This window comes from Oncorhynchus kisutch, linkage group LG15 (assembly GCF_002021735.2).
Source record: "Oncorhynchus kisutch isolate 150728-3 linkage group LG15, Okis_V2, whole genome shotgun sequence".
Classification (NCBI taxonomy): Eukaryota; Metazoa; Chordata; class Actinopteri; order Salmoniformes; family Salmonidae; genus Oncorhynchus; species Oncorhynchus kisutch.
In genome coordinates this window covers 21914823-21939618 of record NC_034188.2, presented here as the reverse complement: position 1 = coordinate 21939618, position 24796 = coordinate 21914823, and the positions used below count along the sequence as shown (strand labels likewise).

The window sequence follows — 24796 nt, the reverse complement described above, 5'->3', positions numbered from 1 at the left end:
TGCTGGCTTGCCCATGTTATTATTGGTTGTTGGCTTGCCCATGTTGTTGTTTGTTGTTGGCTTGCCCATGTTGTTGTTTGTTGTTGGCTTGCCCATGTTATTGTTGGTTGTTGGCCTGCCCATGTTGTTGTTTGTTGCTGGCTTGCCCATGTTATTATTGGTTGTTGGCTTGCCCATGTTGTTGTTTGTTGTTGGCTTGCCCATGTTGTTGTTTGTTGTTGGCTTGCCCATGTTATTGTTGGTTGTTGGCCTGCCCATGTTGTTGTTTGTTGGCTCCACACTGCTGAAAATGGAAGCTGTTCTTTTAGCTGGGGGCGCTGCTGCTGCTGCTGTGTTGTCAGATAGAATAGTGCTCCACCGTTTCCTCACTTCCAGATTTGGCCTCCAGTAACTGTGAAGAGATGTTTCGGATCTGTGTCCACTGACAGACATTATTTCCCGTGCCTCTAGACCGGCATCCGACAGTTTCTGGATCATGGTGGTTCGGAAGCAGTGGTTTGTGTAAATCTGCGACGGGCCAACTATTTTGCAGATCTTTGGCAACATTGTTGCAAGGTTGTTCACTCCCATCGACTCTTTTGTGTACCAGAAACATATGCGACAAAATAACGTTAGCTAATAGTTAGGCCTACATAGCTACCTGTTATACTGCCAGGCTAAATTAGCTTCAGCTAGCTAGTTAACAGTTACATACCATATGTATCTGTTAACTGTTTTCCGTTACTTCTTAAGGGAAGCTACCGGGCAGAGGGGATCACCCGGCAGTTCAAACATGAATCCCTCTCCCTGTTCTTCTCCTGCGGATCCTGGCTTTTTGTGGGTTCGTTGAACGAGAGTCGCAGACTGTAGGCTGTTCTTGTCTGTGCATATTTAAATGAGTCATGTTTCAGCAGATGGTTTCTCTTCCCCCTTCGGCCAAAATGAAGTTGAACATCAAACCACACTTTGTTCACCAAACCCTCAGGTGTTTCAGTGTCCAGAGCCTTGGATTGTTTGATGAGCTGCATGTCGTGTTCAGTTATGGCTGCGTGGTTTGTCGCAACCCTCTTTCCTCCACTTTTTAATTACGCCTACAAGCACATTGTTGCTCGTTGTGAATTCTGTGTCCTTCTATATACTCCATGCCCCTGAGAGGGGGGTCGTTGACACGCCGGCATAGCTGCTAATCCCATATTCTTCGCGATTCGTGTTTCTCACTGAACCATACAAGTCGCTTAGAATGATGTTCAGCTACATTTTTGTTGTCTTCCCAAGCTCCCACAATGTATCCCTTCTCTGCGCACCAGTCAGTGAAGCAGGTAAGTGCCTACTTTGTTTTACGGTGTTCTTTTCATTTCTAAACACTTCTTTTCTACGTTGGCATGTCGAACTATTGTTGATGTAGCCATTTTATCAAGGTGAAAAGGCGTAATGATATCAAAGTGAACAGGCTAAACGTTAGCCAATCAGCATCCAGTATCCAAACTACCCGGTTTATAATTAAGCAATAAGTCCAGAGGAGGTGTGGTATATTGCCAATATACATGCATTTTATTTGCCAATATAGATGTATTTTACTGCTCTAATTACATTGGTAACCATTTATAATAGCAATAAAGCACCTCTGGGGTTCGTGGTATATTGCCAATATACCACGGCCAAGGGCTGTTCTTAAGCATGACGCAACGTGGAGTGAATGGACAGCCTTTAGCCGTGGTATATTGGCCATATACCACAAATCCCTGAGGTGCCTAATTGCTACTATAAACTGGTTATCAACGTAATTAGAGCAGAAAAAATACATGTTTTGTTATACCCGTGGTATACGATCTGATATACCATGGCTGTCAACCAACCAGCATTCAGAGCTCGAACAACCCAGTTTATAATACATTTTGAACTTCCTCTCCAGTTGGTGTAGATAATCCAGCCTTTAATTGTAGGTAAATCAACAGTAGGAAAAAGACACTACTATAAATCAAATTTTATTTAATTTGTCACATGCACCGAATACAACCGGTGTAGGTGGACCTTACAGTGAAATGCTTACTTACTTACAAGAAAAAATAGAAAATAGAAAATAAAAGTAACAAATAATTAAACAGCAGCAGCAAAATAACAAGCAAGCATATATACAGGGGGTACCGGTAAAGAGTATATTTTTTATTTAACCTGGCAAGTCAGTTAAAAACTAATTCTTATTTACAATGACTGCCAAACCTGGACCAATTGTGTGCGACCCTATGGGACTCCCGATCAGGGCCGGATGTGATGCAGCCTGGATTTGAACCAGGGACTACAGTGAACACCTCTTGCACTGAAATGCAGTGCCTTAGATCACTGTGCTACTCGCTGTGCCATATTGAATATGTACATGTAGGTAGAGTTAAAGTGACTATGCATAGTTATAAACAGAGAGTAGCAGCAGCGTCAAAGAGGGGTCTTGGTGGCCCTTTGATTATCTGTTCAGGAGTCTTATGGCTTGGGGGTAGAAGCTGTATAAATTCACCTGAACAGAGAGTACACTCCGGCATGTTACCCACAGTCCTCTCCACTCCAGAGGGAGAAGCATGACTATATTTTCCACTTTTATGACCCCACAAAAGACGTGAATAAAAACCATACCCTCTTAAAGAAGTCTTGAAGCCCCTATAAATGATGAACGATTCGATGGTACATCTGTTTCAACACATTGATAGATCTCTGACCCAAATGATCGCCTTGATAAATAATTAGCCCCAGGACATATCACTCTCTCTCTCTCTCTCTCTCTCTCTCTCTCTGTCTCTCTCTCTGTCTCTCTCTCTCTCTCTGTCTCTAGAAACCACAGATATGCAGTTGCATCAACATCTCAAGACTAACAGGACTTTATATTAAATACCTTTGAGGAGACGTAATGTCTCTGGACTCTCTGGACTCTCAGCCTGAGAGTGAGACAGTGTTTAATGGTCTAATTGGGCCTGTATTTAGCACTCTGCTAACTCAACCTTGAAACCAGGAGGAGGGCAAGGAGTTAAAATGAGTTTTATATTGAATATAAACACTTTGGCAGCACGGCTAGAAGCGAGCTCACAGAAATATTCACCTCAATAAAATTGGCAAAACGTGAGACAGAGACAGAGAGACAGAGACAGAGACAGAGAGAGAGAGAGAGAGAGAACCAATCTGCATTAAATCCCTTTTTTAAGAATGTATTTCTTTCCTACTTGGCAGTTTGGTGTTGTGAAGAACATATCTATTATTTTACAGGTTCTCAAAGCATATTAAAGCACCTTCATGAACCTGAGTGAAGTGCAGTCTAAGGGTTCAGATAGGGTTCGAGGCAGCTCTGGTGAAGGCAAGAGAAATAATGTGATGTACAACATCCTACCATCAGGACCAATAACATAGAAACTTAATCACAAACCCACACTGGGTCTTTTTGAGTGTAGCCACCTATTATATATGCATTTAATTTGTAGAAAATTATCCCAAATACAAATCAATCCAATTGGTTCCAGAGACATGAGTGAGGCTTATTTGAATTGCTAGTTTGGCACTGGCACAGTTTCGTCCTGTTTCTCCACGCTTGTTTTCAGAGAGGAAATGTACGGCAGAACATGCCAGCACATTTGTTAACCCTTACTGATGGCTCATGAGATGACTAGAAGAAACCCCAAACCCACAGCCCAGAGACAGACAGTAGGCCTGGAAGACAACCCCAAACCCACAGCCCAGAGACAGAGAGTAGGCCTGGAAGACAACCCCAAACCCACAGCCCAGAGACAGAGAGTAGGCCTGGAAGACAACCCCAAACCCACAGCCCAGAGCAGAGAGTAGGCCTGGAAGACAACCCCAAACCCACAGCCCAGAGACAGACAGTAGGCCTGGAAGACAACCCCAAACCCACAGCCCAGAGACAGAGAGTAGGCCTGGAAGACAACCCCAAACCCACAGCCCAGAGACAGACAGTAGGCCTGGCAGACAATGGTAATGATGAACACAGTGTGGTTGCCAGCATCAGGGCAGTCAACTTCCTCTGGTGGAGGGATCCAGCTGCCTCTCAAATGGCACCCGATTTGGTCAACAGTGCACTACTTTTGACCAGGGCACTGCATTGTGTAGGGAATAGGGTGGCATTTGAGACAAACACACTGACTCAGCCTGCTTCTCTATGCTTCTCTCTGTTCACATCAGGGAAGGGTAGGGTGTAGGGGTTAGGGCAGAGTAGTGTGTAGGGGTTAGGGCAGGGTAGTGTGTAGGGGTTAGGGGAGGGTAGGGATTAGGGATTAGGGCAGGGCAGGAGTGTCTAGGGTAGGCTAGAGGGGTGTAGGGCAGGGCAGGAGTATCTAGGGGAGGGTAGAAGGGTATAGGGCAGGAGTGTCTAGGGTAGGAGAGAAGGGTGTAAGGTAAGGCATGATTGTCTAGGCAGGGTAGAAGGGTGATTGGCAGGGCAGGAGTATCTAGGGTAGGGTAGAAGGGTGAGGAGAGGAGAGAAGATGAGGGTGAGGAGGGGAATAACGAGATGGGGAGTGAGGAGGGGAATAGAGAGATGAAGAGTGAGGGGTGGAAGAGAGATCAGGAGGGGAGAGAAGATGAAGGCAGAGGAGGGGAATAGAGAGATGAGGGAGGAGGGGGGAATAGAGAGATGAGGGAGGAGGGGGAATAGAGAGATGAGGGAGGAGGGGGGAATAGAGAGATGAGGAGTGAGGGGGGAATAGAGAGATGAGGAGTGAGGGGGGAATAGAGAGATGAGGGAGGAGGGGGGAACAGAAAGATGAGGAGTGAGGGGGGAATAGAGAGATGAGGGAGGAGGGGGGAATAGAGAGATGAGGAGGAAATAGAGAGATGAGGAGTGAGGTGGGAATAGAGAGATGAGGGAGGAGGGGGGAATAGAAAGATGAGGAGTGAGGGGGGAATAGAGAGATGAGGGAGGAGGGGGAATAGAGATATGAGGAGTGAGGGGGGAATAGAGATATGAGGGAGGAGGGGGGAATAGAAAGATGAGGAGTGAGGGGGGGAATAGAGAGATGAGGAGTGAGGGGGAATAGAGAGATGAGGGAGGAGGGGGGGAATAGAGAGATGAAGAGTGCGGGGGGAATAGAGAGATAAGGAGTGAGGGGGGAATAGAGAGATGAGGAGTGAGGGGGGAATAGAGAGATGAGGGAGGAGGGGGGAATAGAGAGATGAGGGAGGAGAGGGAATAGAGAGATGAGGAGTGAGGGGGAATAGAGAGATGAAGAGTGGGGGGGGAATAGAGAGATGAGGAGTGAGGGGGAATAGAGAGATGAAGAGTGAGGGGGGAATAGAGAGATGAGGGGTGAGGAGGGAATAAAGAGATGAGGGATGAGAGGGAATAGAGAGATGAGGAGTGAGGGGGGAATAGAGAGATGAAGAGTGAGGGGGGAATAGAGAGATGAGGGGTGAGGAGGGAATAGAGAGATGAGGGATGAGGGGGGAATAGAGAGATGGGGGATATGGGGTAATAGAGAGATGAGGAGTGAGGAGGGAATAGAGAGATGAGGGATGAGGGGGGAATAGAGAGATGAGGAGTGAGGGATGAGGGGGGGAATAGAGAGATGAGGGATATGGGGGTAATAGAGAGATGAGGGGGGAATAGAGAGATGAGGGATGAGGGGGGGAATAGAGAGATGAGGAGTGAGGGAGGAGGGGGGAATAGAGAGATGAGGGAGGAGGGGGGAATTGAAAGATGAGGAGTGAGGGGGGAATAGAGAGATGAGGGAGGAGGGGGGAATAGAGAGATGAGGGAGGAGGGGGGAATAGAAAGATGAGGAGTGAGGGGGGAATAGAGAGATGAGGGAGGAGGGGGGAATAGAGAGATGAGGAGTGAGGGGGGAATAGAGAGATGAGGAGTGAGGGGGGAATAGAGAGATGAGGGAGGAGGGGGGAATAGAAAGATGAGGAGTGTGGGGGGAATAGAGAGATGAGGGAGCAGGGGGGAATAGAGAGATGAGGGAGCAGGGGGGAATAGAGAGATGAGGGATGATGGGGGAATAGAGAGATGAGGAGTGAGGGGGGAATAGAGAGATGAGGAGTGAGGGGGAATAGAGAGATGAGGAGTGAGGGGGAATAGAGAGATGAGGAGTGAGGGGAAAATAGAGAGATGAGGGAGGAGGGGGGAATAGAGAGATGAGGAGTGAGGGGGGAATAGAGAGATGAGGAGTGAGGGGGGAATAGAGAGATGAGGGGTGAGGAGGGAATAGAGAGATGAGGGATGAGGGGGAATAGAGAGATTTTATTTTATTTATTTTATATTTCACCATTATTTAACCAGGTAGGCAAGTTGAGAACAAGTTCTCATTTACAATTGCGACCTGGCCAAGATAAAGCAAAGCAGTTCGACAGATACAACGACACAGAGTTACACATGGAGTAAAACAAACATACAGTCAATAATACTGAATAAACAAGTCTATATACGATGTGAGCAAATGAGGTGAGAAGGGAGGTAAAGGCAAAAAAAGGCCATGGTGGCAAAGTAAATACAATATAGCAAGTAAAACACTGGAATGGTAGACTTGCAATGGAAGAATGTGCAAAGTAGAAATAAAAATAATGGGGTGCAAAGGAGCAAAATAAATTAATTAATTAATTAAATACAGTAGGGAAAGAGGTAGTTGTTTGGGCTAAATTATAGGTGGGCTATGTACAGGTGCAGTAATCTGTGAGCTGCTCTGACAGTTGGTGCTTAAAGCTAGTGAGGGAGATAAGTGTTTCCAGTTTCAGAGATTTTTGTAGTTCGTTCCAGTCATTGGCAGCAGAGAACTGGAAGGAGAGGCGGCCAAAGAAAGAATTGGTTTTGGGGGTGACTAGAGAGATATACCTGCTGGAGCGTGTGCTACAGTTGGGAGATGCTATGGTGACCAGCGAGCTGAGATAAGGGGGGACTTTACCTAGCAGGGTCTTGTAGATGACATGGAGCCAGTGGGTTTGGCGACGAGTATGAAGCGAGGGCCAGCCAACGAGAGCGTACAGGTCGCAATGGTAGGTAGTATATGGGGCTTTGGTGACAAAACGGATTGCACTGTGATAGACTGCATCCAATTGGTTGAGTAGGGTATTGGAGGCTATTTTGTAAATGACATCGCCAAAGTCGAGGATTGGTAGGATGGTCAGTTTTACAAGGGTATGTTTGGCAGCATGAGTGAAGGATGCTTTGTTGTGAAATAGGAAGCCAATTCTAGATTTAACTTTGGATTGCAGATGTTTGATATGGGTCTGGAAGGAGAGTTTACAGTCTAACCAGACACCTAAGTATTTGTAGTTGTCCACGTATTCTAAGTCAGAGCCGTCCAGAGTAGTGATGTTGGACAGGCGGGTAGGTGCAGGTAGCGATCAGTTGAAGAGCATGCATTTAGTTTTACTTGTATTTAAGAGCAATTGGAGGCCACGGAAGGAGAGTTGTATGGCATTGAAGTGTGCCTGGAGGGTTGTTAACACAGTGTCCAAAGAAGGGCCAGAAGTATACAGAATGGTGTCGTCTGCGTAGGTGTGGATCATAGACTCACCAGCAGCAAGAGCGACCTCATTGATATATACAGAGAAGAGAGTCGGTCCAAGAATTGAACCCTGTGGCACCCCCATAAAGACTGCCAGAGGTCCGGACAGCAGACCCTCCGATTTGACACACTGAACTCTATCAGAGAAGTAGTTGGTGAACCAGGCGAGGCAATCATTTGAGAAACCAAGGCTGTCGAGTCTGCCGATGAGGATGTGGTGATTGACAGAGTCGAAAGCCTTGGCCAGATCAATGAATACAGCTGCACAGTAATGTTTCTTATCGATGGCGGTTAAGATATCGTTTAGGACCTTGAGCGTGGCTGAGGTGCACCCATGACCAGCTCTGAAACCAGACTGCATAGCAGAGAAGGTATGGTGAGATTCGAAATGGTCGGTAATCTGTTTGTTGACTTGGCTTTCGAAGACCTTAGAAAGGCATGGTAGGATAGATATAGGTCTTTAGCAGTTTGGGTCAAGAGTGTCCCCCCCTTTGAAGAGGGGGATGACCGCAGCTGCTTTCCAATCTTTGGGAATCTCAGACGACACGAAAGAGAGGTTGAACAGGCTAGTAATAGGGGTGGCAACTCCTCCCTCGGCAGATTATTTTAGAAAGAAAGGGTCCAGATTGTCTAGCCCGGCTGATTTGTAGGGGTCCAGATTTTGCAGCTCTTTCAGAACATCAGCTGAACGGATTTGGGAGAAGGAGAAATGGGGAAGGCTTGGGCGAGTTGCTGTTGGGGGTGCAGTGCATGGCCAGCCGTAGAAAAATGCTTATTGAAATTCTCAATTATGGTGGATTTATCAGTGGTGACAGTGTTTCCTATCTTCAGTGCAGTGGGCAGCTGGGAGGAGGTGTTCTTATTCTCCATGGACTTTACAGTGTCCCAGAACTTTTTTGAGTTAGTGTTGCAGGAAGCTAATTTCTGCTTGAAAAAGCTAGCCTTGGCTTTTCTAACTGCCTGTGTATAATGATTTCTAGCTTCCCTGAACACCTGCATATCACGGGGGCTGTTCGATGCTAATGCAGAACGCCATAGGATGTTTTTGTGTTGGTTAAGGGCAGTCAGGTCTGGGGGGAACCAAGGGCTATATCTGTTCCTGGTTCAACATTTCTTGAATGGGGCATGTTTATTTAAGATGGTTAGGAAGGCATTTTTTAAGAATATCCAGGCATCCTCTACTGACGGGATGAGATCAATATCCTTCCAGGATACCCCGGCCAGGTCGATTAGAAAGGCCTGCTCGCTGAAGTGTTTCAGGGAGCATTTTACAGTGATGAGTGGAGGTCGTTTGACCGCTGACCCATTACGGATGCAGGCAATGAGGCAGTGATCGCTGAGATCTTGGTTGAAGACAGCAGAGGTGTATTTAGAGGGCAAGTTGGTTAGGATGATATCTATGAGGGTGCCCGTGTTTAAGGCTTTGGGGAGGTACCTGGTAGGTTCATTGATAATTTGTGTGAGATTGAGGGCATCAAGTTTAGATTGTAGGATGGCTGGGGTGTTAAGCATGTTCCAGTTTAGGTCGCCTAGCAGCACGAGCTCTGAAGATAGATGGGGGGCAATCAGTTCACATATGGTGTCCAGAGCACAACTGGGGGCAGAGGGTGTTCTATAGCAGGCAGCAACGGTGAGATACTTGTTTTTAGAGAGGTGGATTTTTAAAAGTAGAAGTTCAAATTGTTTGGGTACAGACCTGGATAGTAGGACAGAACTCTGCAGGCTATCTTTGCAGTAGATTGCAACACCGCCCCCTTTGGCAGTTCTATCTTGTCTGAAAATGTTGTAGTTTGGAATTAAAATTTCAGAATTTTTGGTGGTCTTCCTAAGCCAGGATTCAGACACAGCTAGAACATCCGGGTTGGCAGAGTGTGCTAAAGCAGTGAATAGAACAAACTTAGGGAGGAGGCTTCTAATGTTAACATGCATGAAACCAAGGCTATTACGGTTACAGAAGTCGTCAAAAGAGAGCGCCTGGGGAATAGGAGTGGAGCTAGGCACTGCAGGGCCTGGATTCACCTCTACATCGCCAGAGGAACATAGGAGGAGTAGAATAAGGGTCCGGCTAAAAGCAATAAGAATTGGCCGTCTAGAACGTCTGGAACAGAGAGTTAAAGGAGGTTTCTGGGGGCGATTAAATAGCATCAAGGTATAATGTACAGACAAAGGTATGGTAGGATGTGAATACAGTGGAGGTAAACCTAGGTATTGAGTGATGAAGAGAGAGATATTGTCTCTAGAAACATCATTGAAACCAGGAGATGTCATTGCATGTGTGGGTGGTGGAACTAATAGGTTGGATAAGGTATAGTGAGTAGGACTAGAGGCTCTACAGTGAAGTAAGCCAATAAATACTAACCAGAACAGCAATGGACAAGGCATATTGACATTAAGGAGAGGCATGCTTAGTCGAGTGATCAAAAGGGTCCGGTGAGTGGAGAGGTTGGTTGGGGGTCACAGCGATTTAGACAGCTAGCCCGGCCATCGGTAGCAAGCTAGCATAGGATGGAGGTCTGTTATTAGCCACCTCTTGCGTTCCGTCAGTAGATTAGTGGGGTTCCGTGTGGTAGAGGGGATTAATCCAAATCACACAACAACAACAAAAATAAAAACAATAGATATAGTTATAGAGGCCCAAGAAGAAAACATAATATTAATAATAATAAAAATAAATAAATAAATTGTCCGATTGTCTATTCAGATAGCAGCCGATAAGACAGCTAATGGTTAGCAGGCCGCAGATGGGCGTTCAGGTAACGTCGCGACGGAAGAGCCAGCCGGATAACTCCTTCGGGTAGATAACGTCAGCAGTCCAGTTGTGAAGGCCCGGTGGGGCTCCGCGTAGGCAGTAAAACGGGTCCGGATAGGTGACTGCAGCCCAGGAGTGATTGATGGAACTCAGGAGTGATTGACGGAGCTGGCTAGCTCCGGAATAATTGATGTTTGCTCCGGAATCGACGAAAGCCGATAGTCACACGGATAGCAGCTAGCTAGCTGTGAGATCCAGGTATGAATGTCCAGAGTTAGCGGTTGAAATCCAGGGACATGGAGAGAAAAATTGGTCCGGTATGTTCCGTTCCGAGCCGCGCTGCGCCGTACAAATCTGCCGATAGATTTTCGAGCTAAAGGATAGCTGATGACCACAAACCGTGGTTAGCTGAATACGAACGATTTCGCCAGTAAAGAAGCTAACTAGCTTCTGAACTAGCTTCTGAACTAGCTTCTGAACTAGCTTCTGGATTAGCTTCTGCGCTAGCTTCTGGCTAGCTCCTGGCTAGCTTCCGGCTAGTTTCTGGCTAGCTTCTTGGAGTTTCTGGCTAGCTTCTTGGAGGATTACAGATTTGAGGTAAATAATACTTTTTTATAAATATAAATTGGTGAGGCGGGTTGCAGGAGAGTGTTTTGAAGATGAGTTGATGGAAAATTTTAATAAATGTATGTGAAAAAAGTTGTAAATATATATATATATACGGGACACGACAAGACGAGGACAAAAGACGTCTGAACTGCTATGCCATCTTGAGATGAGGAGTGAGGGGGAATAGAGAGATGAAGAGTGAGGGGGGAATAGAGAGATGAGGGATGAGGGGGAATAGAGAGATGAGGAGTGAGGGGGAATAGAGAGATGAAGAGTGAGGGGGGAATAGAGAGATGAGGGGTGAGGAGGGAATAGAGAGATGAGGGATGAGGGGGGAATAGAGAGATGGGGGATATGGGGGTAATAGAGAGATGAGGAGTGAGGAGGGAATAGAGAGATGAGGGATGAGGGGGAATAGAGAGATGAGGAGTGAGGGGGAATAGAGAGATGAAGAGTGAGGGGGGAATAGAGAGATGAGGGATGGGGGGGAATAGAGAGATGAGGGAAATGGGGGTAATAGAGAGATGAGGGGGGAATAGAGAGATGAGGGATGAGGGGGGAATAGAGAGATGAGGAGTGAGGGATGAGGGGGGGAATAGAGAGATGAGGAGTGAGGAGGGAATAGAGAGATGAGGGATGAGGGGGGAATAGAGAGATGAGGGAAATGGGGGTAATAGAGAGATGGGGGGGGAATAGAGAGATGAGGGATGAGGGGGGAATAGAGAGATGAGGAGTGAGGGATGAGGGGGGGAATAGAGAGATGAGGAGTGAGGAGGGGACAGAAGATGAGGGGGTAGGAGGGGAATAGAGAGGTGAGAGGCAGGACAGAGCTGAACAGGGCAAGCCCAGACTAGAGCAACACAGCTGGTGGAGTGCAGCAACACAGCAACACATGGTGACAGTCTCATGGTGCTAGCCCACTAGAGACGTAGCGTAATGATAGGCTAGGGAGAGGTGCAGGCTGTGATCCATAGCCACCAGCTAACCCCCAATCACTACCTGGGTCGTATGTCTATCTGTCAGCACCTTCAGGGAAAGGCTCTCTCCACTCTAAATCCTTGTAGCCTTTCACAATTCACATATGATGGATACAGCCTTATAAATTGACTATTGAAGAATTGTTGTGATAAGTAACTATATAATATTTTGAATGAACACATGCTAGAAACCTGCTATGATATCATATAAGTTATGAGGTGGTATCAGATCAGATCAGGTATAATATGTTATTTGAATGTACTTTGTATGAAGTAATACTACATGTATATGGCTGCTATAGCATTACCTCATTAAAATGATATGTGACTTGAGCATGTCTGACTTGACAAACTGTTGAGAAAAGAAAAGAAACCACCAAAACACTTTCTCTGTAAATTGTAGAAGAATGTGGTAACTGCTGGTTGTCAGAGGCACTCCAGAATCACATTCTAAACATATGTAATCACCAATGTCCTGGTGTTGACATTTCTCCTGAACACAGGGATAAACTGTTTATCATAGTGTCAATGTGTCACTGATATATAATTGGAGTCACCAACAAGACCCTTCTCCTTGGCACTGCAGTACCCTTCCCTCCCCCTCCAACCTGTCCCGGCCCTGTCCACCGTATGAATGATATTGTTCCCCTGCCTGCTCTCAAGTTATTTTGAAATGGAGCGACAGGGCTGCCAGATTGGCATTTAAGTGTGACCCTTTGGGTTTTCAGTTTGACGGCAGAGGCCGCCTTTGTTAAGTGTATAGCCCCTCACTCCCGCCCATTTAGCTAGGAGGGCTGACAGCTCCACAATAGCAGCCCCTCTCCCTCCTCTCTCCCTGAGCGTGAGGGAGGCATGTCATCACTCAGCAGGAAGCAGGGGACCCTGGGAGGGCGGCGCATCTTCCTCAGAGAGCTCCTGGAGGCTGGTTGTACTGCACATCCAAAAATGTGGCACTACACTGGGGCATGACTGCCATCCCAGAGCCCCTATCCTTCCACGTGCACCTGGTAACCAACTCCATAGTACCAGGAGACAGACACATCAACATGACTAGGAGAGGCCATGCATCACCTCTTGGGCCCAGAGAGAGACGGCAGCATCTCAGAGGTGTGTGTGTCAGAGGGGAGGTACCGTAGCGGACTTTATTAATCCCTACAGTGACAGCTTTGTCGCCATAGAGCTGTACGGTCTTAGTGACAGAGATACAAATCAGGAGTCTCTGTTCAGCTATTACATTCCACTCCTGTCATTTGTCAAAGAGACTGGCCTTTCGTCAATCTTCAAATATGGACATTCTATCATTAACCCTCCTGTTGTGTTCGTTTCATGTTAATTCATCCTGTGTTCCCGGTCCAAAATGACCACCCCATTATAGCTGATTATAAATCCATTATAATACATATATTATCACCTAATGTTAGATCTCTTTATCAACTTAAGTCTTCGTGAACATTACAAGTTTTGAACTTCTATTTGCTATTCATGGCCTGTGGGCCTCATTGACTTGAGCTCATGGAACTGTTTTTTGAGTAAAACAAGCCTAATGTATGGATTATTATGACTATAACAAATTAATGAAACATATTGTGCTAATTATCACAGACTACTTTGTGTCAAAGTTTAACAGTTGTCTTTAACAGTTGTCTTTAACAGTTGTCTTTAACAGTTGTCTTTAACAGTTGTCTTTGTAAACGAGTCTCTCCTCCAAGTTTGTCATGTTCATCACTATAGTCTCGATTGACTCGGTCAGGAACAGTTTGAAGCAGGATTTTATGTCATCAACCCAGGATATGGCGTATCTCGTTGGCCCTGGGGTCATACTGATAACATTTTCAGCCGACAGCCGACTTCTCCTCTCATGTGTGGATGAAGACCAGGACAAATTCCCATTCCTTGACCAGAACGTAACAACAACCTCAGCAGGGCCATCTTCCTCATCACTGGAATGTAACAACAACCTCCGCAGGGCCCTCTTCCTCATCACTGGAATGTAACAACATCCTCAGCAGGGCCCTCTTCCTCATCACTGGAATGTAACAACATCCTCAGCAGGGCCCTCTTCCTCATCACTGGAATGTAACAACAACCTCAGCAGGGCCCTCATCCTCATCACTGGAATGTAACAACATCCTCAGCAGGGCCCTCTTCCTCATCACTGGAATGTAACAACAACCTCAGCATGGCCCTCTTCCTCATCACTGGAATTTAACAACAACCTCAGCAGGGCCCTCTTCCTCATCACTGGAATGTAACAACAACCTCAGCATGGCCCTCTTCCTCATCACTGGAATTTAACAACAACCTCAGCAGGGCCCTCTTCCTCATCACTGGAATGTAACAACAACCTCAGCAGGGCCCTCTTCCTCATCACTGGAATGTAACAACAACCTCAGCAGGGCCCTCTTCCTCATCACTGGAATGTAACAACATCCTCAGCAGTGCCCTCTTCCTCATCACTGGAATGTAACATCAAACTCAGCAGGGCCCTCTTCCTCATCACTGGAATTTAACAACAACCTCAGCAGGGCCCTCTTCCTCATCACTGGAATGTAACAACATCCTCAGCAGGGCCCTCTTCCTCATCACTGGAATGTAACAACATCCTCAGCAGGGCCCTCTTCCTCATCACTGGAATGTAACAACATCCTCAGCAGGGCCCTCTTCCTCATCACTGGAATGTAACAACAACCTCAGCAGGGCCCTCTTCCTCATCACTGGAATGTTCCACATCGGATGTCTCTTGGTCTGGATCATATTCTGTGTTGTCTTCAACTTCTGGCACTTCCTCCTCTAATGCATCTTCACTGTCAGTTTCCTGGCCTCTCTCCTCCTCACGTGTCATGATCAAAGATATTATCAAGAGCCTCACCTACAGTATGTTGTTTGGTCATTGTGCTGCCACAGAATGAATTGTGAGCAAGGCCTCAAAAAAGCTACATATACCAGAGCTGTGAGAAAAGTTCTATATATTACTGAAACAAAGTTGCGATTGTTTGTGAGAATGCCAACAGGTGTGGAGGGTTAATGAGCTCCTGGAGATGAGATATTTGATCCTGATTCGGTAACCCTCACCGCTATCATCCAATCAGAATGTTTCTGGAAATTAGACAGTTCTAAATGAGACATTTTAACTTAATTCATGCATTTCATTGGAAACATAAACATTGGGCATTCTGTCGTAATACATTTCATTGGAAACATAAACATTGGGCATTCTGTCGTAATGCATTTAATTGGAAACATAAACATTGGGCATTCTGTCGTAATACTTTTCATTGGAAACATAAACATTGGGCATTCTGTCGTAATACATTTCATTGGCAACATAAACATTGGGCATTCTGTCGTAATACATTTCATTGGAAACATAAACATTGGGCATTCTGTCGTAATACATTTCATTGGAAACATAAACATTGGGCATTCTGTCGTAATACATTTCATTGGAAACATAAACATTGGGCATTCTGTCGTAATACATTTAATTGGAAACATAAACATTGGGCAGTCTGTCGTAATACATTTCATTGGAAACATAAACATTGGGCAGTCTGTCGTAATACATTTCATTGGAAACATAAACATTGGGCAGTCTGTCGTAATACATTTCATTGGAAACATAAACATTGGGCATTCTGTCGTAATACATTTCATTGGAAACATAAACATTGGGCATTCTGTCGGGGAGAACAGACTGACTAATACAGGTATATTTCTACTTCTGGGACATGCATTTAGCTAGGATACTGGTTGAATAGCTATAAGAGGAATACAGGGGATGGAAGAGAGAGAGAGAGACGCCAGTGGAGATATCAGCGGAGATGCATGAATTGCTCAAGAACAGAACAGTGAAGACAGAGATGTGTAAACTAGAAGTTAATTCATAGTTGGGGATAGGCTAGTAATCCACCACTATGATATATTAGGTCTAGTTCACTATAACAATGACAGGTTTGGAGTTTTCTAGTGGGAAGGTTGCACTCATCAAGCAGTTACATACACACTGAGCATACCAGACATTAGGAACACCGTCCTAATATTGAGTTACACAAGACATGTCTCAATTGTCTCAAGGCTTAAAATCCATTCCTTAACCTGTCTTTTCCCCTGCATCTACACTGATTGAAGTGGATTTAACAATTGACATCAATAGGGGATCATAGCTTTCACCTGGATTCACCTGGTCAGTCTATGTCATGGAAATATGTTTTGTACACTCAGTGTATTAAGCTTAGTCTACTACAGTGCATTTAGGTGACCCACACCTGTACTAAGCAAGCCAGAGACCAACAAATATTGTCTGACGCACGTTTTGTGCCAATGAATTGAAATTGAACATTGCCAAATGCGTCATCTTAATTAAATATGCAATATAAAAGTATACTGCCTAGGCCTATTTAATGAAAACCTGAAAACATCAGAAACTAGGGAATCTCCGATTCCCCTCAGAGCTCCGTTTTGGAAATGACAAGTTCACTTTCTCAACCACAAACGCATATCAAGTGCACTGTCCAGCAGTTCACACCAGCAGGATGGGGTGGTCTTTCCATTAGGAGCGACGTCTACCAAGGATCTACCATGTAAATCTGGATGCATATTGAATGTTGAGATTACCTAAATGCCAGTTTCTTTGGCAAATGACAGGATAGGAACGTTTGCTAAAACGACTGCTACCCAGACTAGAGGAGAGGAGGGGGAGGCTGAGATACATTAGGCTTGTTAAGTTTCCGCTCAGAGGGAATGTCTCCAACCTTTGCAGTGCACCTTCCTATTCCCTATTCCCTCCGGAGTGAAATCCTGCAAATGCAGTTACTGTGATGGCCTTAAAACAAGTGTGCATTTAAATAAGCATTCAATCCAGCTCTGAGTTATTGTGTCAATCAGTTCCGAGGTACATGGAGATGGATGTCAATAAAGATGCTGTGGGTTTCCCTTGGAGGAGTGTGTGTGTTTCTGTGTATGTTTTCATGTGTGTGCGTATGTGGCGCTCACATGCAAAGTGCTTGTCGTCCGCTGCCTTTCTGCCTCCTGCACTGAGACACTGCTTTGTTCCAGGTCTGTCACATAGACCCCTCAGCTGAGAGGGCCATCAACACTCCCAATATCAGTCCCCCAGCCACCTGTGTGTGTTAGTCTGAAGTAGTCGGAAGCTTCCCCCTCTTCCACTCCTCCTCTCCCCCCTCCTTACCTCCCCTCTCCTCTCTCCACTGCTCCTCTCCTCTCCTCTCTCCCCATCCCATCCCCTCCTCTCCTCTCCTCTCCTCTCCTCTCCTCTCCTCTCCTCTCCTCTCCTCTCCTCTCCTCTCCTATCCTCCCTTCCCCTGTTCCCCTCCCCTCTCTCCTCCCCCTCCCCTCTTATCCCCTCCCCTCCCCACTCCTCTCCTCTCCTCTCCTCCCCCTCCCATATCTTCTCCTATCCTTCCCCCTCTCTCCTATCCTATCCTCTCCTCTCCCCTCCCCTCCCCCTCTCCTCCTCTCATATCATCTCATATCCTCTCTCCTCCCCCTCACTTCTCCTCTCTCCTCCCCATCCCCTCTCTCCTCCCCATCCCCTCTCTTCTCCCCCTCCCCTCTCCTCGCCTATCCTCTCTCCAAATGTATCTGAGCAAACCAGAAACCTTTCAATACATATATTTAAACAATACTTATAAACCATTTAAATACAATACATAGTTGTGCTGGACTATAGTAGATGAAGAATCAATCTATGTTTTAAGACTGTTAGAGAATTTACAGTTGAAGTCGGAAGTTTACATACACCTTACATTTAAACTCAGTTTTTCACAATTCCTGACATTTAATCCAAGTAAAAAAAATTCCTGTTTTAGGTCAATTAGGATCACCACTTTATTTTATGAATGTGAAATGCCAAAATAATAGTAGAGAGAATCATTTTTTTCAGCTTTAATTTCTTTCATCACATTCCCATTGGGTCAGAAGTTTACATACACTCAATTAGTATTTGGTAGCATTGCCTTTAAATTGTTTCACTTGGGTCAAATGCTTCGGGTAGCCTTCCACAAGCTTCCCACAATAAGTTCCTCCTGACAGAGCTGGTGTAACTGAGTCAAGTTTGTAGGACTCCTTACTCGCACACACTTTTTCAGTTCTGCCCACAAATGTTCTATGGTGTGAAGTGCACCAGTCCATCCTGCAGCAAAGCACCCCCACAACATGATGCTGCCACCCCCGTGCTTGACGTTTGGGATGGTGTTCTTCAGCTTGCAAGCCTCCCCCTTTTTCCTCTGAACATAACGATGGTCATTATACCCAAACAGTTCTGTTTTTGTTTCATCAGACCAGAAGACATTTCTCCAAAAGTATGATCTTTGTCCCCATGTGCAGTTGCAAACCGTAGTCTGGCCTTTTTATGGAGGTTTTGGAGCAGGCTTCTTCCTTGCTGAGAGGCCTTTCAGGTTATGTCGATATAGGACTTGTTTTAATGTTGATGTAGATACTTTTGTACCTGTTTCCTCCAGAATCTTCACAAGGTCCTTTGCTGCTGTTCTGGGATTGATTTGCATCACCAAAGTACGTTCATCTCTAGGAGACAGAATGCGTCCTTCCTGAGCGGTATGATGCCTGCGTGGTCCCATGGTGTTCATACTTGCGTACTATTGTTTGTACAGATGAACGTGGTACCTGCAGGCATTTGGAAATTACTCCCAAGGATGAACCAGAACTGTGGAGGAGTACAATTCTTGGTCTTGGCTGATTTCTTTTCATTTTCCCATGATGTCAACCAAAGAGGGACTGGGTTTGAAGATAGGCCTTGAAATACATCCACAGGTGCACCTCCAATTGACTCAAATGTCAGTTAGCCAATCAGAAGCTAAAGCCATGACATCATTTTCTGGAAAATTTCAAGCTGTTTAACTTTTTATGGCTGCAGGGGCAGTATTGAGTAGCTTGGATGAAAAGGTGCCCATTGTAAACGGCCAGCTCCTCAGTTCCACTTCCTGTTTTTTTTCTGGGGATGGCAGATTTTCAACCAAGCTCTCATTGAAATTACAGTGAGATATGGATACGTTTTTGCTTCCTACGCCTTCCACTAGATGTCAATAGTCAATAGAACTTTGTCTTATGACTCTAATGTGAAGGGGGGTCGAATGACACAGGAAATAGTCACCACTGCCACGAGTTGACCATGCTTTGCACCTGCGTTCCACCGGTCATCTGAAGTCATTCTAATTCTCCAGTTGGAACGTTATTCAAGATATATGTAAACAACATTCTAAAGATTGATTCAGTACATCGTTTGACATGTTTCTACTGACTGTTACGGAACTTTTGGACATTTCGTCACATTATAGTGGACACGCTTTGTTACTTTGGAATTGTTTACCAAACGCGCTAACCAAAGTAGCTAATTGGACATAACTAACGGACATTTTCAAACAAATCAAGCATTTATTGTGGACCTGGGATTCCTAGGACTGCATTCTGATGAAGTTCATCAAAGGTAAGGAAACATTTAGGTAAGGAAACATGTATTGTCTGGTTTCTGTTGACTCCAACATGGCGGCTAATTTGGCTTCTGTTCTGAGCGCCGTCTCAGATTATTGCATGTGTTGCTTTTTCCGTAAACTTTTTTTGAAATCTGACACAGCGGTTGCATAAGGAGAGGAATATCTATAATTCCATGTGTATAACTTGTATTATCATCTACATGTATGATGAGTATTTCTGTTGAAACGATGTGGCTATGCAAAATCACTTGATGTTTTTTGAACTAGTGAATCTAATCTAAAGCCAATGTAAACTCAGATTTTTTAAATATAAATATGAACTTTATCAAACAAAACATGCATGTATTGTGTAACATGAAGTACTATGAGTGTCATCTGATGAGGATAATTCAAGGTTAGTGATTAATTTTATCTTTATTTCTGCTTTTTGTGAATGCTATATTTCGCTGGAAAATGGCTGTGCTTATTGTGGTTTGGTGGAGACCTAACATAATCGTTTGTAGTGCTTTCGCTGAAAGCCTATTTGAAATCGGACACTTTGGTGGGATTAACAACAAGATTACCTTTAAAATGATATAAGACCCATGTATGTTTTAGGAATTGTAATTATGAGATTTCTGTGGTTTGAATTTGGCGCCCTCTATTTTCACTGGTAGTTGTCATATTGACCCCGGTATTGGGATTTCAGCCATAACAAGTTTAAAGGCACAGTCAATTTAGTGTATCTAAACTTCTGACCCACTGGAATTGTGATACAATGAATTAAAAGTGAAGTAATCGGTCTGTAAAAACAATTGATGGAAAAAATTACTTGTGTCATGCACAAAGTAGATGTCCAAACCGACTTGCCAAAACTATAGTTTGTTAACAAGAAATTTGTGGAGTTGTTGAAAAACTAGTTTTAATGACTCCAACCTAAGTGTATGTAAACTTCTGACTTCAACTGTATCTGGTCAATATGTTAGTGTATTATGTCTGTTTGTAACAGTGTGTTATATGTGAAAATGTGTTCGTATTATAAATTGTATTCTCTATTCTCTCCCCTCTTCTCTCTCCTCCTCCTCCCCTCCCCTATTCTCTCTCCTCCCCTTTCCTCCCATATTCTCTATACTCCCCCTCCCCTCCCTATTATCCCCCTTCTCCCCTATCCTCTCTCTTCCCCTCCCCTCCCCTATCCTCTCTCCTCACCTTTCCTCTCCTATCCTCCCTCCACCCACCCATCCTCTCTCCTCCCCTCTCTTATCCTCTCTCCTCCCCTTTCCTCTCCTATCCTCCCCCCACCCACCCATCCTCTCTCCTCCCCTCCCCCCTATCCTCTCTCCTCCCCTTTCCTCTCTCCTCCCCTCCCCTATCCTCTCTCTTCACCTTTCCTTTCCTCTCCTATCCTCTCTCCTCCCTCCTCCTCTCCTATCCTCTCTCCTCCCCTGTACTCTTCTATCCTCTCTCCTCCCCTTTCCTTTCCTCTCCTATCCTCTCTCCTCCCTCCTCCTCTCCTATCCTCTCTCCTCCCCTCCCCCCCTATCCTCACCCCACCCATCCTCTCTCCTCCCCTCCCCTCCCCTATCCTCTCTCCTCCCCTTTCCTCTCCTATCCTCTCTCCTCCCCTCTTCTCTCTCCTCACCCTTCTCCTCCTATCCTCTCTCCTCCCCCACCCATCCTCTCGCCTCCCCTCTCCTCTCCTATCCTCTCTCCTCTCCCTCCCCTCCCCTATCCTCTGCCGCCCCCTATCCTCTCTCCTCCCCTTTCCTCTCCTATCCTCTCTCCTCCCCTCCCCTCTCCTTTCCTTTCCTCTCCTATGCTCTCTCCTTCCCCCTCCTCTCTTATCTTCTCTCCTATCCTCTCTCCTCCCCCTTCCCTCCCCTTCTATCATCTCCACCCCCCCTCTTTTATTATTTTATTCTCCTCTTCTCCCCTCCCCTCCCCTCTCCTCTGCCCTCCTCTCCTCTGCCTTCCTCTCCTCTCCTCTGCCGTCATTCCAACAGCTTCCTGCCAAGCCTGCCTCTATCTGGCCCCTCTACACACACACACACACACACACACATGCAGGGCCCCAGACCTGGAAACATGGATTATTTAGATTGGCCCTGAGCCATCTCCCAGGCTGATTCTGAGAGCATGAGAGAGAGAGAGAGAGAGAGAGAGAGAGAGCATGAGAGAGAGAGAGAGAGAGAGAGAGAGCATGAGAGAGAGAGAGAGAGAGAGAGAGAGAGAGAGAGAGAGAGAGAGAGAGAGAGAGAGAGAGAGAGAGAGAGAGAGAGAGAGAGAGAGAGAGAGAGAGAGAGAGAGAGAGAGAGAGAGAGAGAGAGCTGACTGGGGTGCCACATCAAGAGGCTGTGTTAACTCATGTGACGGACGCCTTTCCCCCGTCTCCTCTGACTGCCTGAGCGCCTCCACTCTGTTCTCTACATTTATCTCAAGAAATGTAGGAAACATCTGAATACTGCTTTTTTCAAACTCCCCTGTCTTTTTTCAAACTCCCCTGTCACATATAACTAGCAATCTAGCTATTATTAAAGACACTTGAATATATAAAGTTGGTGTTCATGAATTCACTGCAAATCTTTGGAGCACATACAGTACAGCCTATAGCTCAACTTACTGTACAGGTCCTCCTCAATACCTGATTCAATGCCATTCTAACAGCATATTCATAGCAATGGGATGTGATGCTAACATGTAACCTTAGTGTGGATGAATAATCTGTTGAGGCTACAAAAAAACATTATCCTTCTAATAGAATTACTGCCAAAAAGCTTAAAAAGAAAAATAGTGATTGTTTTACGAAGGCCCTTTGGTACAACTGCGATTTGGGAGGAGGTCTGTGTGTGTGAGTGGTGGTAAGAGGTGGTCAGAAGGCGGTGCTCTGTATATTTTATAATTTAATTTAAGATACCATCAACCCCACAGGCCTTTTTAGGTTGGAGGGTTTGTATTTTGTCCTGTAGTTCATTCAATGTAATTGGAGAATCCAGTGGGTTCTGGTCTTTAATAGTTGATTCTAAGATTTGTATTTGATCATGTATATGTTTTTGCTGTTTGTTCTTTGTTAAAGAGCCAAAAAGATTGGAGAAGTGGTGTATCCATACATCTCCGCTTTGGATAGATAACTCTTCGTATTGTTGTTTGTTTAGAGTTTTCCAATTTCCCAGAAGTGGTTCGATTCTATGGATTCTTCAATTACATTGAGCTGATTTCTGACTTGCTGTTCCATCCTTTTCGTAGTGTATTTCTGTATTGTTTTAGTGATTTACCATAGTGAAGGAGTTTGCTCAAGTTTTCTGGGTCTCTATGTTTTTGGTTAGATAGGTTTCTCGATTTATTTCTTAGGTTTTCTTCATCAAACCATTTGTCATTGTTGTTCATTTTCTTAGGTTGTCTGCTTGACATTTTTAGATTTGATCGGTAAGCTGAGAGGTCAACTATACTTTCTGTGAACACTCTAAGAGACTCAGTGATGAAGTAGTCTACAGTACTACTGCCAAGAGATGAGCTATAGGTGTACCTACCATAGGAGTCCCCTCAAAGCCTAACATTGATTATGTACATACCCAGCATCCGACAGAGCTGCAGGAGTTGTGACCCCTTTTTGTTGGTTAAGTTGTCATAGACGTGTCAATGGGGGCATATAGAGGAGAGAATGCTGTCACCTCCAGGTAGGTGGTTGTATTGGCATGACGTAACAATTGCCAAATCTTACTTTGGAGATTACGTGATACATTTACAATATTTAAATTGAAAATCTCTCTTTCTGTCTCTCTCTCTCTCTCTCTCTCTCTCTCTCACTCTCTCTCGCTCTGCCACTCTCTGCCACTCTCTCTCGCTCTGCCACTCTCTCTCTCTCGCTCTGCCACTCTCTGCCACTCTCTCTCTCTCTCTCTCTCGCTCTGCCACTCTCTGCCACTCTCTCTTTCTCTCTCTCTCTCTCTCGCTCTGCCACTCTCTACCACTCTCTGCCACTCTCTCTCTCTCTCTCGCTCTGCCACTCTCTCTCTCTCGCTCTGCCACTCTCTGCCACTCTCTCTCTCGCTCTGCCACTCTCTCTCTCTCTCTCGCTCTGCCACTCTCTACCACTCTCTGCCACTCTCTCTCTCTCGCTCTGCCACTCTCTCGCTCTGCCACTCTCTCTCTTGCTCTGCCACTTTCTGCCACTCTCTGCCACTCTCTGCCACTCCACCAGACATGACTTATGATAGGAGATGAATTCCACTTACATGACTTTATTTAGGTCTGCAGAGCCATGCGATATAAATACTGTGGAACACAGAGCCATCCCCAGGAGCCATTCACATGGAAGCAAAGGGGGCTTGTTGCTTTACTCCCACAGGGTTTGGGACTTACAAGAACTTAGTTCAGCATGCAGGGACATTGTTTAGGAAGCGTACTGAATAAAGCGTTGGTTAAGTATGTTGAGCTCATTGCATACTTTGTGTCCTGGCTCCTCTATGAGCATGAGAACACTGTCACATGATTGTGATGTGAGGATGGTGACTTCATGACTAGAATCCTACCGTAACCACACTGACAGCCATGAAACTGACATTTAAAAATGATCAATGATGCCAAAGCTGATCTCATCATAGGCTAGACATAAACAATTAGACATGAGATCACTCACACAACAGAGGACAAAACAGAAAAGTATTCGTATAAAACTGTAGTTTCTCACAATAAAATGACAGCTGTTAAGATTTTTTTTTTTAAGAATACCAGCTCTATATAACATTAAAACGAATCGTTTTGAACTGATGGGAACTCCAGGTCCAGTTCAATAAGGGCTTTGAAGGAGTTGTGGATCTCATCAAGAAGATAGACAGCCTCATGATTTCGGGTGATGGTCAGGATGAACTACTCGTTCCATGGATCACTGCACTAGGTCACTGCACTAGGTCACTGCACTAGGTTAGACGAGGTCTAAATGAGCCCCTAAGTTACTGTATATTCTCTTTATCCTAAAATGTTTACTTTATCCAGATGACGTCCTTTTAAACTTCTAAGTGGTTCCATTAGTCATGATCTCACTTATTTCATTGTAGAGTATCTCTGCATTCCTACTCGTTTAGACTCATATGAACACACACAGGGACAAGAGGTAAGCACTGACAGTATAGCTGGGATATATGTTTAAACAGAGCAATAAAGGCTCTGAGCACCGTAACACAACACAGACATAGAACTGCTACCGTGGTAAGTGTGTTTTAATATAAAAGCTAATGCTGCTACTAACTTGTGCTTAGTCGGCATTTCCTGTGAAAGTAGCAGGAGAAGAAAGAGACACTGGTTGACCTCAAGTGGATGCATTTAGCTCTGCAAGACAAGGCTGGTATTGACACAAACACTCTTGCCTTAGGCTCCCTCTAAACATTTGGCCTGGTTAAATCATTGAAGACTTCTCCAACAAGAGCTGTGTCATTGAGCGCCACAAAAGCAGAATCTTGTGTTCAAATAACTTTCCAAAAATATTTTGTGTGCATTATCCTTCATTTGTGTACTTTGTTTATTATATCATTCCACTTT

General features: G+C 45.2%; 1 protein-coding gene across 1 annotated transcript in view; it reads right to left on the bottom strand.

The window, feature by feature from the left end:
* The window catches only part of aff2 (AF4/FMR2 family, member 2), a 351632-nt gene that overhangs the window by 92943 nt on the left and 233893 nt on the right, over positions 1–24796 (bottom strand). The window lies entirely within an intron of this gene.